General features: G+C 28.0%; 1 pseudogene across 1 annotated transcript; it reads right to left on the reverse strand.

Moving 5' to 3' along the window:
• Positions 1–7,825: 7,825 nt before the first annotated feature.
• Positions 7,826–16,000, reverse strand: LOC149497776 (terpene synthase 10-like; annotated as a pseudogene). Its single transcript, XR_016319879.1, has 6 exons — positions 15,726–16,000; positions 9,615–9,993; positions 9,266–9,484; positions 8,725–8,863; positions 8,381–8,629; positions 7,826–8,270 (listed from the first exon to the last, which is right to left on the reverse strand). The product of XR_016319879.1 is annotated as a terpene synthase 10-like (transcript).
• Between the last annotated feature and the right edge of the window lie 382 nt (positions 16,001–16,382).

Raw genomic sequence — 16,382 nt, forward strand, 5'->3', positions numbered from 1 at the left:
CGTCAATTTATTTATCTGCGTCTTTTGTCTCTATCCTCCACCAAAGAAATTTGAAAAATATCATAAATTAATAGATTTAGATAAGGGATCATTTTTATTTTTTGAAATTATTCAAATATTACATTATTAATAGATTCAAGACCAAACTTGTAATTTCTAAATTTGAGAACCAACAATAAAAAATTATTACATTAAAATTTGAAAAAAATATAATATTTTAGGGAAATTTATTTTTCACACATATTTTTATTATTTTATTTAATATCCATTAACTTTAATTTGCCCATTCTGATTAAAATTTGGAACCAAATAGTTACGGTTTCGATTTCGGTTCCTTAACGATTCCAAATTAACGGTTTTGGCTGGTTCTCCAATTGATTTTTGGCATTATAAAATTAAAAGTTAGGGAATATTTTTTGTTGAAAATATAAAATATAAATATTTATTAAATAATTTTTCGAAAAAACTTAAAGAAAATAATTTAAAAAAGGCTTAACTTAATTTATTTATTAAAAAAAAAGGCTTGAACTTTTTTTTTTTTAGAAATAGGCTTGAACTTAAGTTATTTTTTTAAGTGAAAAGGGGTATTTATAGTAAATCCAACAAATCAATTTTCCACAAATACCTTAAAACTAATCGGTTGTTACGAAGGTTAATTTAGAGATTTCACAAAAGTATTTGAAAAAATAAAAAAAAATTTATTGAACTGGATAGAACTGTCGATTCGAACCGTTGGAACTGTTAGTTCGAACCGTTAGAACCGTTGGTTCTAACCTATTGAAAAAATTATCGGTTTCGGCCGGTTCTTGAAACCATCAGTTCACGGTTCCTCAAAAATTGAAACCAGAACTGCACCGCAGATCCCCAGTTTCGGTTCCTCAAGATTCTGGTTTCCACCAATTCCAAACCGGCAATACCGGTTCCAAAAACCAAGAAATAGCCACTCCTATTCCTATGGAGCTTCTCAAGCCATTAGGGTTTCCCCTGTGCACCCAAAGAGCTAACCTGCTACTGTTTAACAAAACCATAAAACAAGTGAACACCAAAAGCTTATCAAAAACTGCAGCTACTTTTTATGATAAGGGAAAAACAGATTTGCAACGAAACAATACTATGAGAAAACTAAAGCCAGGCTATGAAAGGATTATCCGCATCAACCCCTTTTCATGCAAGCACATCTCCGAAAACTATTCAAATTAAAAAAATATCCTAATAAAAACTATTAAAATATCCTAACAAAAATATGCTGAATATTTCAAAATACTTCTTAGTTTGAATATTTTGAATATTAACTTTGACTATGTATATTTTGTTAGTTTTTGAAATATTCTAAAATCACTTTAGTCATGCCTAATTAAAAAAGTTATATTCTATTAGTTGATTGAATATAATTTATTAAAATTATTTTTTATAAATACATATAAATAATTAAACATTTTGTTGTGCAGCTTGCTTCATTCTATCCTTTTGTTGTGCAGCTAAGGGATCAACTAATCACGTCGTTTTTAATTGCTCGAAAATTCAGCTGGTTTGGAAATTCTTTCGAGACTCTTTCTTTACTAAAGCACCAACAGCTCCTTCCCTTCGACAAGAACTGGTCTCATGGTGGCTTCATTATGCTCCCAAATCATCAACAGGTATAATTATGCGATACATTTCACAATTAATTCTCTACTCAATTTGGTCACCATATTGCTGTCTCACCTGGGGCGAAGGAGGTTTTCATGTTTCCAACTTGCTAGAACAGATCCGTACACTGATCTACAAGTGAGGGGTTGCCCACTCAGAATCCAACTTCGCCAAATCCATCCCTTTATTTCAGGATTACCTGCCTAAATTATTCGGCAAAAAATTGAAAATTATGTTCGTATCTTGGGTCAGGCCACAACCTGGCTATTATAAACTCAACGTAGATGCTTCCTACACTCCTTCTTCTTCTGCGGGAGGTGCCATAATCAGGGATCATTCAGGTAGCCTCATCGCTGCACATTGCTTCCCAATTCATGCAATTGATTCTGAAGATGCTGAACTCCAATCCTTATTTTTCAGTCTCCGTTGGAGTCAACAATTAAACGCCTTTCCCCTTAATATAGAGAGTGACTCCAAATCTACAATTGACTTCATCACCTCCTCCGATTCAGCAGGTAAGCCTCGCTTGGCCAAACAGATCAAAACTCTAGTCTCGGGAACCACTGTCTCTTTCGGCCATGTCTATCGAGAGGGAAATCAAGCAGCTAACTTCCTAGCTCGTTACAGCAGATTGTCCTCAGTTAATTGTAATTTTTTCACTTTCGCTTCTTTGCCCCATTTACTTAAAGGCATTGTAAATTCAGACATTATGGACTCTCCATATATAAGATATAAATAATTTTCCCCCCAAAAAAAAATGATAATCAAATATTTGAAAATTTTTATATTTTATTTTTCATATTTATTTCTTAAATATTTGATTCTATTCTGATTATAATATAAAATATTTTATTTTGAAAAAAATTAAAAAAGGAAAAAAGTATATTTTATTAATATTCTTTTTACTTTTTGTTTATATGATTTAATTAGATATATTTTTAAAAATAAAATTTCAAATACAATATACATTGTTAACCCTTTCAAAATTCTAAAATTTATTTTTAAATAAAATAAATATATGTGTGTCTGGAACGCCGAATTGTTAAAAATTTTAATGTTAAAAATTTATATAATATTTTATTATTATATCTATATCTATATATAAAGTTGAAATAAAGATAATTTTTAGAAACATCGACTTGGTACTCTCTTTTCTCAACATTTTAGTTTCTCTTCTTTTACAAATTCTCGAAATAATTACTTTATCATTTTACAAGATTTTGATTACATGATTAATTTATATATTATATAATTAATTAATTAATATATGTTTAAAAATAATTGTTAAGTTATTAATAAGTATCTTCCATATTATGTTTTTGATATCTCTTTTTCCTTTAATAAGATTTGAAATCCATAATTCAATTAAATATCTATGCATAGATACTAAACCATGTTATGTTTTTTTCTTTTTCTTAAAGTAGGAAGTAAATTTAGTATTAAATGTTAATTGCATTTTTAAATTTTTGAGCATAAACTTATATATATATATATATATACACATTGAAGAATCGTGCATATATAACTATAATGAATTTTAGATAAATGCCAATATAAATTGAATTGAAGTGTGTGTTTATACATACATATTATTGTTTTATTAATTAATTATTATATTTATATTAATCTCATACGAAATTATATTTTAACATTATGAAAATCTAAATAATATAAGAGAAAATTTTTAATTCAAAATTTCATTGCGTCTATCATAAAACCTTTAGCCCTAGAAATAGTGATGAACTGACATTGATAAAACGTTGACTTACCTATACATGTATTCGTTTCAATATAAGATACCCAAGTCTTCTCACTTACATGAGGAGTGAGAATTTCAAATTCGAGTACTATCGAATACAAGTATTTTCATTAATTTAGTAAGTACAAAAGAAGGCTACCCATGTTGCCTTGCACATTACCTTTGTTACTTTTCTCACGTTGTTTATTTTCTCAACCACTCACTCTCTTTCTTACTTTCTTTTTTGATTCTTTATCCTTCTTGATTCATTTGTTGAAAATCATGAACCAGCCAATCAATATTGACTCACTAGAGTACACAAATCTACTACAGAGATGATCACATAAATATAAATTAGTTTTACATGCATATTTTTTAATATAAACTTTTCAACATTTTCACTCACACCAGGATACATAAGAAATCATGGAAAGTGTGGAAAACTTGGTGTGCAAGAAATAGGTTCAACAAATCCATATAATTTATAAAAGCAGAGCAGTTTGCATTACATGGAAGCCAAATGTAAGCCTTTAAAATTGCCAAGTGAAAGGAGTAACAATAGGGACCAACAAATTTGATTAATTATTAAAAATTAAAAAACCAAAATAAGAAGAGTAGGAACCAACAATTAAATTTTGACCAACAATTAATTATCACAAACGTTTTTTATAAAATTAATCAAAATAGATCTTTACCTTTTCAACGGTAGGAAACAACAATAATATATACTTACAGCTTTTATTTTTTTATATTTTAACATTTTCCACTCAATTATATTTTAATGTTTTCTCTCTCTTAGTTAGACAAACAATAATATATTCTTAATTTCTTATTTTAATGACATAAAAATAAATTAAAAAAAAAACACTTCATTTTTATTGCTAATAAAAAAAAAAATCTTGGTTGATTAGCTGTGTATGGAGTATTCTCATATACCAAAAGCTAGGTTGCACGAACACAGGACACGAGACATGGGAACGTACGGATACGACAACTTTTAGAAAGTAAGATATCCACACGCTTAGGATACACTACACTAAATAAAGTAATACATTAATATTTCAAATAAATAAATAATCATTTATAATAAATAAGAAATATAAAAATAAAAAAATAATTTCTTATTTCAATGCACAAAAATAAATTAAAAAAAACACTTCATTTTTTATTGATAATAAAAAAAAATCTTGATTGATTAGCTTGATAGTGTATAGAATAGTCTCATATACCAGGAGCTACATTACACAGAAAGGGACATGAGATACAATAATTTTTAAAAAATATAGGACATCCACACACTTAAGATATAATACACTAAAATTGTCACTGAACAATTGCAATTAAACAACCCACGTTTTTTTTTCTTGTTATTGGAAGTCTAAACAAATAAAACGCCTTATTTAAGCAATAGATATATCAAAATTACTTCTTACTTCTTACTCAATTCACTTTTACTGTTTTATATCTCTAATAACTATTGCTGGGCAACCTAGCTTGTTAAGATATGAAATTTCTATAATTTTAAATATTTTTTAGTTTTTAAATCAAAATTTTATTATTTTAACTAATTTTCAATTGCAACAACCATGAGAAAATTGGCAATTATCGACAAAAAAAAAAAAATACGGATGAAAATATTCGAACTATTACAAATTCAGTTATAATTAGAAATGTTTTAACTATAATATTGTTAGAATTATTTGTTGTATGATTATAATAGTATTAAGCATTATGCCTATTAGGTATGATAACATTGGGGTCAATTATTATTTAGTTCCTAGGGTTTGGTTAAATATATTAAGAATCTCAATTTTCAAAATTTTTATTTAGCCGAATACATAAATTCATCCATGAACTTTGCAATTTTAACCCATTGACACTCTAAACTTTATAGATGACCTACTGTACATAATTTTTATTTGTCCGAATACATAAAATCATACACTCAGGTATGATTTTATTAGATTACAATCTGATTATTAGTATGCCTCTGTGTATTAGTTTGCCGGTATATTTTGCATCTTGATATTCATGTTATTGCTTCCGCTGTATTTGGTTATTCCATCACTTAACATCCTCCAATGCGATGGCATATCCAGTGCTTGAGTTACTAATATGGCATATCCAGTGTTTTGGTTAAGATATTATCATTTCTTCCGAAAGGAATGATACCTCTTACAAATATAAGATTCTCTCTAAGCTCTCGTAAAAGGCGCATTTTCAAATTTTCCATTTCATCTAGGAAATTACTGAAGATATCTACAATTCACTTAGTGATATTATTTAAATTAATATTCCTAGAGTAAAAAAAATATTAATAATACGATGTCATTTATTACTTTCATTGTTTCTAGGGCTGAGTATAAATAGACGAATAAAAAAAAATCAAAAGAAACTAATCAGTTTGGTTTTTAAAGTATTCGAGAAAAAAAAATAGTTTTTTTTATTTTAGTTTAATTTTTTAATTATGTAAAATTGAAAACCTAAGAAGCCAAACTTGAACTAAAATAAGCTAAAAATAGCTAAAATAGAAAATCAAATCAAATTGAACCAAATTGATTTGGTTCAATTAGATTATGTAAACTAATAGGTCCTTTTTATTTACACTTTAAAAATAAAAAAAATTAAATCAAATATATTGTTTGCACACTCTAATTAAAAGTGGCAGGTCAAATTCGCAAGTGCACGAAATCGCAAGTTAGTAATAAAGAATGAGTAAAGTATCGTTTCCACAATGATTGTATACCAAGTACAAAAATTATGTTAACTTACTATTATTTAGATGACAATGAGACAAAAAATTGTAAAAATAAAAGAAATAAAATAAAGCGATGAATAACAAATGAAGTAATTGTTGAGAAAAAATCAAGGATTAAAGACTATTAGGGATTTTGACTTCACTTAATTCCATCTAGTTTATCCTATTAATTTGATAATCAATTTTAATTATTCAAGAAAGAGAATTAACTTTAAAATCGCTAATAAGCTCTCTCTCGATGTTTTATTAGTTATTTCAATCCAATTCAATTACCCATCTCTCAATAGCGTAACTAAACATAGATTAAATCATTAAATTCTTGTGATTATTTAGGAATCCACAAATTAAAGCCCTTAATTTTATGAAAACATTCCACGAATCAAATCATCTAGCTCCCGCATCAAGTTGTTCCCATGGAATTTATTAACTTGTTCGTATCAAAAATCCTTCTCTTGACAGTGATTAATGAAATAAACCAATCCAGGAGAAAAACTCTGCCTGGAACTATTAAGATTAATAATAAATTTTACTTGAATAAAGAAAATCAAATCTAATATTATAAATTGCAGTTGAATTTAAGTTATATCATATCCCTAGTAAAAAGATTTAGTTCAACATAGCAATTAAATTAAATCGAAATAAGCTTGTAAATAATCTCATAATGAATAACAAACAAGAAGAGAATTTAAAAATAAAAACTAGTCGGCAATAGGCTTGAGCGGCTTCCTTGAATCTTGGCACCAACTTGAATACTTGAAGTCTTAAAGAGAGAGAACTATGTAGAGAACAATAGGACAAAAGATAAAAAATAATAATAATAATAAACTTGCTAGTCTCTCTCTTTATATATACTTATTTTGAATATCTTCAAATTTGTTTAGGAAACTGTTTCGACTTTGCATTTCTTTTTAATTAGGATTCTCTTAGCGTCTAAATAGGATTCAAACTTGATAAGTCATATCCCAAAAGATCTTCATGCAAGTCCATGCATGTAGCACAGGCTAAATCCGAAATTCTGACCCAAATTGAACTCTACAAGTAGCATAGGGTGTTGGGTAGCACGCCTGCCCATGCTAGAGTCTGTCTCTCCTTTGATTTTGCCTTGAAGACAGCACGGTAGCACGCCGTGGCCGTGTTCCTTACTGGAAGTTATGGACAATTGATTGCTTAAAATTCTCTTTTTGCATTTTTGGCTGATTTCCTATAAAAATCCTAAAAAATTCCTCAAGATTAAGTGAAATCTGATTCAAAAAAGCCTTACTGTAAAACATAAACAAATTTAACTAAAATAAAACAAATTAAGCAAAACTTAAGAGAAATCTTAGATAAAAAAAATTACTAAAAATAACTATAAAAATACAACCTATCAAAAAGTTTGTAGTTGATAGTTGAAAAGCATTAATCAACACATACAAATTAATCAGGAAAAATTAAAATGATTTCTTAAATAATGTCTAAATCAGCATATGTGTCTCATTACTTTCCAAAAGTAACTTGAAAGTCTCTAAATTTTTAATGCTTCCATCAAGTATTTAGTCCATCCATGAGAATGGAGCCCTCGACCTTACTTAAAAAGGAAAAATATCGAACTACTCAATCCCAACACTTGTTGTTTGCCTCACGAGACATTTGCTATACTTTTATTGATCAAACCGTATCGTCTCATTGAAATGTACAAGTCAATCACATAAGTGATCACATAAAGCAAAATAAGGTTTTTTCACATATTTCTTACTAATCTGTTTGCATAAACCAATATAGCCCATAACTAATGAAGCTTATTTAAAACTTTCAAAATTTTTCATTACAAACTAGAATACATAGAAATCATGAAAATTATGGAAAGTTCAGCATATAAGGAATAGGTTGAACCAATAATGATAAAATGCAATCCTTCGTTTCTTGATTTTGAATTCCATGCCCGTCTCCATATTCGTATATGCATTGTGCTATCCTAGCTAGATTAATTGCCATGTCAACAAAAGTATTCGAAAATGGAGAATCAACAACTCGTTCTTTATTAATCTTTTTCCACGTTTCACTAATTAAATATTGGATGTGCTCACGAGCTCTTACTTCTGAAACTCCAGTTTCATGCATATAACATTGAATTGATTTTGGAACATGTCCTCTTTTAAATTCATCCTATAAATAATGAGAACAAAATAGAGAATATATGATAAGAATTTAAAGGAAAAATATAAGGAGAAATAAACTGAAAACGAGGATTTGCCTAAACTAACTAGCTTGCATACCGAGGATGTTCCAAGGTCGTCTGCGAGTCTAACAATCATGGCTGACAATTGAATTATATCGGGACATTCCTTCAAGGCTTTCAAGGCATCAGTTGTTATTGGCGTTCTTGAAAGAAAATAACAGTGGCCTAACATCACAGGAATTGATATAGAAATCCATGCATTATCAATATATTCTTGTAGAGTTGGTGTATATCCACTGTAATACCATTTGGCTTCTAACAAGTGAGCTTTACATGAATTTGCCCACTGGAAAATATTAATGTGATAGAATGGTTAATTACCATTATACATCAAAAAATGAGTACCATCACAAATGATTTAAGAATCTTATTAATACGTACAAATTTCTTGAAGTAAGGAATGATGTGAAGTCCTTGTTCCTTAAGGGTATCATAAGCTATTTCATTGATCGTGTTATGTAGAGCTAAGAAACAAATCTTCATATAGTTTGGAAGTTGCTCTATTGCATTTACATCCCATCTAAAAACAAAGCATAAAGATACATATAAAATGAATTATTATTTCTAGCCAGCTATATATATATATATATGCCCAATATAATATAAAATGCATGCCACAAATAGAATAATACGTCAAACCTATTTGAATATTTATGTTTAGAACTATAGAGATGACAACTCTATGTAATGTATCAATGAGTTTTGACTCGGCGGTACTCGAGCGAGTGTTACGTGTTTGAACAAAATTAGAAGAAAAAATTACTATTAAAAGAAAAATCATTATTATGAACCCTAGAGAACTATTGTTATGTATAGTAATTCATTTTTCAAATTTTAATATTATATAAAAATATATGTGAATGTATTAGATCAGCTAGGCAAATAAGAAGCTTTTGTTAGATGTTGGAACACCATCACTGACCTTTCAACTGCATCGGTGAATAATTCAAGTTCATCTAGGGTGCCATACACGTCATAGACGTCATCAATTGTTGTTAGGAGCACATTGACCTTTGTAGACATTCTCCTACAATATCCAAATTCTGGCTCAAATATCATTCCAATAGTCCACAAGAAATTCTCCATTAACCTGTCTCTTGCAAAGCTCAACTTTTCTCCTAAACCTATATTCATCCACCACCTATATATGAAAAAAAAAAAAAGATTACCAAAAAGCGAAGGAAATTACAAACTACTAGCCCAAGTACATGGCAGTCTTTAGTCTGACCAAATTAATTAAAATAGAAAAGAAAAGAATTGGGCATAAGTACCATGATGTGTATTTTAGATCCTCTTGGTGTATTGCCTGGACGTAATTGAAATCCAATTTAGCAAGCTCCAGCAAAAGAGAATTCATGCCTTGTTTTCTCTCATAGACATCGATGAACCACCTAGTTTCCAACCTTAGCATCCTCCAATGCAGTGGCATCTTCAGTGCATGAGTTATTAACACGGATATATAATTGTCATTCTTGTTTTGTTTAATGTAGTTGTTGAGGTAACTTGTAGTAAAATCTCTAGCAACTTGTAAGACATTCTCATTTTCTCCTGAAAGGAATGACGCCTCGTACAAAGAAACCATTCCCTCTAAGCTCTCACAAAGGCATGTTTTGAAGTCTCCCATTTCATCTATGAAATTATTAAACACATCTGCAATTCACTTTGTCACATTAATCAAATTAATATTGCTAGAGTAAAAAAATATTAATAACATAATATCACTTGTTAATTTCATTGTTTTTAGGACTGTTACAAATTGACCAAACCAAAAAAATCGGATAGAAATTAATCAGTATGGTATTTAAGATATTTAATTTGGCTTAAGTTTAACATAATTTTTTTTTTTAATTTCAATTTAGATTCTTTGATTTTGTAGAATTGAAAACCTAAAAAATGATAAAATTGAACTAAATTAAGCTAAAAAAGAAGCTAAAATTAGGATTGACTATTCAATTCGGCCAATTCAGTTAATTCAGCCAATTCGGTTGAGTGAATAAATATTTGATTAAAAGTTCGATTAAAGAAACTTAAATTTTCGTTATTCAGTTAAAGGTTCGGTTAAAAGTTAATATAGCCAAATTAATCAAATTAACTGACTCTCAAAATTACATCATTGATTAAATAGAAAATAAAATTTAAAATAAAAATATTTCAATTTTATTTTGATTAAGTAGTGATTAATACCTTCGGTTAATTTTTATTTTGATTAAAGTCAATTAATTATAAATTTCGGTTAATTTGATCAGTTAATCAAGTCTTTATTTTCTTTAACTCTAGTTTGGTCAACAATAAAAATTAATTTGGCCAAAATGATTTGGTTAAGTTCAGTAAAAAAATTAGTCAAAAAAATTTTGATTAATTTATTTCGATTACAAATGTTGCTAAAATTAATCGAGTTGGCTGAATTATATATATATATATATATATATATACACACGTATACATTGAGTATCAAGGGAAAATGAACTTGAGATTTTGTTCTTTTTTTGATGTAGCCACAGGCTAGTTCATATGATTTGAAACCTCAAAAAACAATTAAAAATTGGTTAAATGATAAAAAAAACATTAAAACTTTGGTCTTTTTGCAATTTTAGGCAATTCTTTTAATTTTGGCAATTGTAGCAGTAAATTTATTTTTTCATTGCAATTAGATTTTGTTTATGATTCTTCAAATTACAGTCTGTTTCACGTAGAATTTATTATTTAAAGTTAATTATTTAATTATTCACTTAATTAACAATTAATATATTATACAAAAGTAAGAATTTAATTTAAAAATACTTAAATAACATTATAACACACAAATACATTATATATTTTCTACTTAACTTATATTTGAAAATTTTAAAATTAAGAAATATTTATTGCAATCCAAAATAATTTATTTTTAAAAATCTAAAAATTGAAAGAAGGAATTAAATTCATAAGACAACAATTGTCAAAATTAAAAAAAAAAAAATTGGCTAAAAATTGCAAAAATGACAAAAATTCAGGCCTTTTTGAGTTTTTTTGGTGACATGGCATGATGATGTGGCATCAACATGGACCTCACTAACTGCAAACTTTGAACCGGCACATAATCGAGGCTATAATTGTAACAAAAAAATAAATTTACTGCTACAATTGTCAAAATTAAAAAAATTGGCTAAAATTATAAAAATCACCAAAGTTTAAGCTTTTCTGAGCATTTACCATTAAAAATTCTATATTTCAACTGCTTATAAAGCAAGTTTCTTTTATTTTCATTTTGTATGTCGTAATCTCATGTGAATATATTATAGTCATAAATATTAAATTAATATTCTAAATCGGATAAATGTTATTTTAGTGTGATTATATGTTTTATTTTAGATTATATTATTATAATCTAACAATTTTATGGTTAAGAGTTTATATATTTCAATTAATTTATGTTATCTATAAATAATTATTTACAACTTAAAACTCTTATGGTCAAACCAACTCAAACACTTGATTAGAATTATCCAACTAACTTCTTTTTTTTATTTCTAATTAATGAGTATTTCAACACCTTTTTCAAATAAAATTAATACCATTTAGGGTCGGCGGCTCAGCCAACCTTTTAGATTTATCTTACAACTTTATAGATTTACTTGGCTAGACTGGATTTATGGCCCCACCAATGGACCAAATAAATAAAAATAAAATTTTTATTGAAACGAAAATATTTCTGACCATACATTGAAAAAATAAAATAAAAACAATTTAAAAAAATTTATACTTTTATTGCGTTGGTCCATAGGTAGGACTATGGGTTTGGTTTAGAGGAGTACTTTCCAGTAATTTAATTTAATTAATATGTACATTTTTTTTATCAGCCGAACGAAAAGGTCTTTTATTAAAAGGATCTAAGAATAGAAATAATAATACCTTGAAATTATGACCAAGCCATCCGTCTTCTACCATATGTATAACAGCCCAGCCCATGGTAGATATTGTCCGCTTTGGGTACCAAACCTGGCCTGAACTCTCACGGTTTTTGTTTTTGGGCCAGGAAAAACCTCCGCTCTGTCAGCCCAAAATGCGTCTACCATGTTCAAGGTTGCCACCCTTTATGTATAGGACTTCCACCTTGTGCGTAGCCGATGTGGGATTCGCCTAAGGTGTTGTGCCCCAAACCTGGGATGTCACAATATGTCTATCCTAATTAGACATGTCCAGTTCATTGAACCGCCGGTTCTAGTTCATAGAACCAACAGTTTAAAATTTTTAAAATGTTGAACTTGAACCGGCCTTGAATAATCGATTTCGGTCCGGTTCCAGTGCGGTTCAAATGAACTGATGGTTCCAATCACGGTTTCTGGTGACATATGTTTTCTTTCAAAAAAAAAAAATCAGTTCTAAAGTTACATCTTTCTTTTAAAAATATTAATATAAGTTTAAAAAATATTGGTAAATTTTATGTTAAATAAATTTTAGAACACTCTTACTCATATAAGAATAAAATTAATTAATTTTACAAAATAATCAAATAAATTATCACTTTATTTTGTTTAAATGTTATTAATTAAATAAATTATAAGAAAATTTTGAAAAATACGTCAAAAGAATATAATTTTAAACTTAGTAAACAATTTAAAAGGGTAAAAAAAAAAAGTTAAAAACAATATAAGTTTAGACTAAATATTTCTCCCTTTTTTACCATTTTACTTTTTAGATTTTTAACTTTTAAAGTAAAGTGTATTTAAAAAAAAAAAAATTTAAGTAACGTATATCATGTAGTAAAATATTATTGAGACTTTTAAATGTATAAAATAGGCTAAGTGATTATCATTTTGAAAATAAAAATAGAAAATTTTCGGTTCGAATCGGACTGCCGGTTCAGTTTCAAATTTTAACATTCGATGGTTCCGTTCCAGTTCCGGTTCAAAATGAACCGGTGGCCATGCCTAATCCTAATACTAAAAACCTAAACCAACTGAAGAGTACTAAAAAGTGTAGAGAAAGGGTTCTTGACATAAAGAATAACGCCTATCCTCACTAAAAGTAGAGGTGAGCAAAACAACATATCGAACCGAATTGCCTTGATTCGGTGTTTGGCCAATTTGCAAATATGAAATCAACTATGGCTTTTTATTCGGTATTATAGATATCAATTCAGAAAAAACCAAATAAATCGGTTGAACCGAACTGGTTCAAATTTGTTCGATTCTAAAATCGACTTCAGTTATGTTCGACTTCAAATTTTGGAATTCAGTTAGCCTTTACCATGTGGGCTTGGTTTGACCACATGTGAAAGTATGAAATGAAAATTTAATTGAAAAAATATAGAAGTTGAAGAAACTAACCTCCATTCAATTCAACTATATATATAGCTAGACTTTAGATTCAAAAATGTAAAGATATGGTTTAGTTGAATTAAATTAGATTTTAAAAGATAAGGTTTTAGTTGAATTAGCTTAATTTTTAAAAGTTATCAATTATTTTTACTACATATTAAATATTAAATTATAAAAAATAATTATATTGGCCAATCAAAACACAGAATATAAGGAAAAAAAGTTAAAATTTTCTTTAAAAAGAAAAATGGAATGCTGAACAAAGATAATAGCTTAAACTTTCTCTTTATTTCAGTATATATATATATATATATATAACATTTTTAGAAATTTAATTATTTGGGCTACATTATGAGTTTTAAAATTGAAAACCAAAAGTTCAATTATTTAAAACACAAAAAAAAAAAAAAAAAAAAAACTAACAACTTGAGTCCAACTAAACTGAATAAAATTAATTCACTTTGGTAATTCAATTTTCTAATTTATGTTTAGTCGTGTTTGTATTTATCATCCTATCTAACTTCTTCTTTTTTTTTCTTTTTTTTTTTTTTTTTTTTTTTTTTTACAATTAAAAACCTTTTAATTTTATATAACAATAATAGATTCTTCAAATTGAAAAGTGCAGAGAAAGGGTTCTTGACATATATATATATATATATATATATATATATATATATATATATATATATATATATATATATGTATATATATATATATAATAAAAAAAATTCCTTGAGCATCAACGAGTCTCAAACTTTTGACATCCTGCGCTTTTAATAAGTTTCGCCCATGTTGCCCCTTTTTTAATTTTACCCTAAATTTAATGTAGTTATAATAGGACTCCAAATTTCAATTCTACTGAATCTAATGAATAAAAAAATTATTTTTGTGGAACCATAATCTCTCCTGTTGTCAAGTTAATCCAAAGAATGGTTAATTGAAACAGAGAAATTAATAAATAATATTGCTTTAGAAAAGTGTATGACATTGAAAATCGAAAAAAATAGATAAACCCAATTGTTAAATTAAATTTATAAAACATAAAACGATATGAAAGTCAAAAAACTGATTGATGTTCAAAATTAGCAAGAAACACTTAGAAAATTGCTAGATAAAGAAACAAATGCTTATGTGGAAAATAGCAGAGGATCAAATATTCTGATAGAAAAAAAAGACCAATCTATCAACACTATCACTAATCTAATATTAATTCACTTCACAATACAATTATTTAGCTATAATGCATTTTAACAAACAAGCTCCAATTGGCCGGATAATGAAAATCTCCAATTTCTAAAAATCCCGATTTGTACAATCTCATCAACAATCTGGTAAAACTCGAAATTAGTGAGAAGATATCTTTAGATAAAAAAAAAAAAGAATGTTTTAGAACCTGCATGATCGAATGTCTTTGCCAAAAAAAAAAAAAAAAAAAAAAAAAAGGATTGGCTTCACTGGAATCAATGGCTACCTCTATCGCACTCAAGAGAACATTGTTTGTTTAATGATTTAAAGCTTTTCCGATGCTTGAGAGGAACGAAGAAGGAGACTGATCCTTATCTCGCTATTTGAAACGGTGTGTTTTAAGTTAATCCAATCCTTGGATTAACTTAACACGAAAGAGATCATGGTTCTGGAAAAATAATTTTTATTTATTAAATTGGGAAGAATTTTAATTTAGAGTGTTGTTTTTACTAAGTTTCTAAATTCAGGGTATTTAAATAAAAAGTTGAATTTAGGATTTAATTAAAACAAGGATATTTCAATTGTTTGGCCCATCATTTCTATATAATCTTTTTCTACGTAAATTTTATACTGCTTTCTCCGTCCCCAAAAAAGGCCCACCACGGAAGGAGACTCAACAAAAAAAAAAAAAAAAAAAAAAAAAAAAGGAAATAATCTCAAATGAAAGGTGTACATGTTAAATTTATGCTTTGTGGCCACGTGGAAATAATATATTTTTGTTAAGTGGTCCGTCGCTAGATATATGGACTGATGAAGCTCCGCAGGTTTTATCCACAGAAAAAAATATTAATTCTTCTTTTTTTCTTTTTTTTTTCATCTTAAATATATAATTTATACCTTGAGAAATGGTGTATCCATGTTGCCTTAATTAGAAGTCGAAACTCAAGAGCTACAGCATGCAAATCCCCCGTCCCTGCATTACCACTGCGTCTACGACTATTAATATCCCTCAAGATTCTCTGTATTTCATCTTCAGAGTGATAAGCTAATCCAAGTCTCCGCAAAGTATCGATTAATTCAAGCTGATCCAAAGTATTGATGGGTTGGTTAAGCATAACCCTCACTTCTTCCTTCAGCTTGCTAATCCTTTTTGTGTGCACCTCTCCCTGCATCACAATACCAAAATCAAGCTGATTAAAGACCAGGCCAAGGTTCAGTTTCAAATAGGAATCAAACAAGAAAGTTAAACTAGTTTGAACCGGAAAAGTTGAAACTGAAGAAAGGTGAAATGAACTCAGAAACAATGGCCTAATCTATAAAAATACCCTCAACTTTTGAGGTTGTTGTAAATCACTCTAAATTGATTTTTGTAATCTGCGTACCCTTATTTTGAAATTTAGATATATTAATATCCTATAATATATCCTAAAATCATAATAGAGTTAGAGTTGAGAATAAAATAATAATATATTGTGCTCTAATCCAATAGCTACAGTTTTGAACTTTCATCTCACTAAGCCACTTCCTCTTTTAGCTACTCTCTCTTTCTTCAAG

This window comes from Jatropha curcas, chromosome 3, assembly GCF_041381405.1.
Source record: "Jatropha curcas cultivar XTBG-Jc1 chromosome 3, XTBG_Jcur_1.0, whole genome shotgun sequence".
NCBI classification, from domain to species: domain Eukaryota; kingdom Viridiplantae; phylum Streptophyta; class Magnoliopsida; order Malpighiales; family Euphorbiaceae; genus Jatropha; species Jatropha curcas.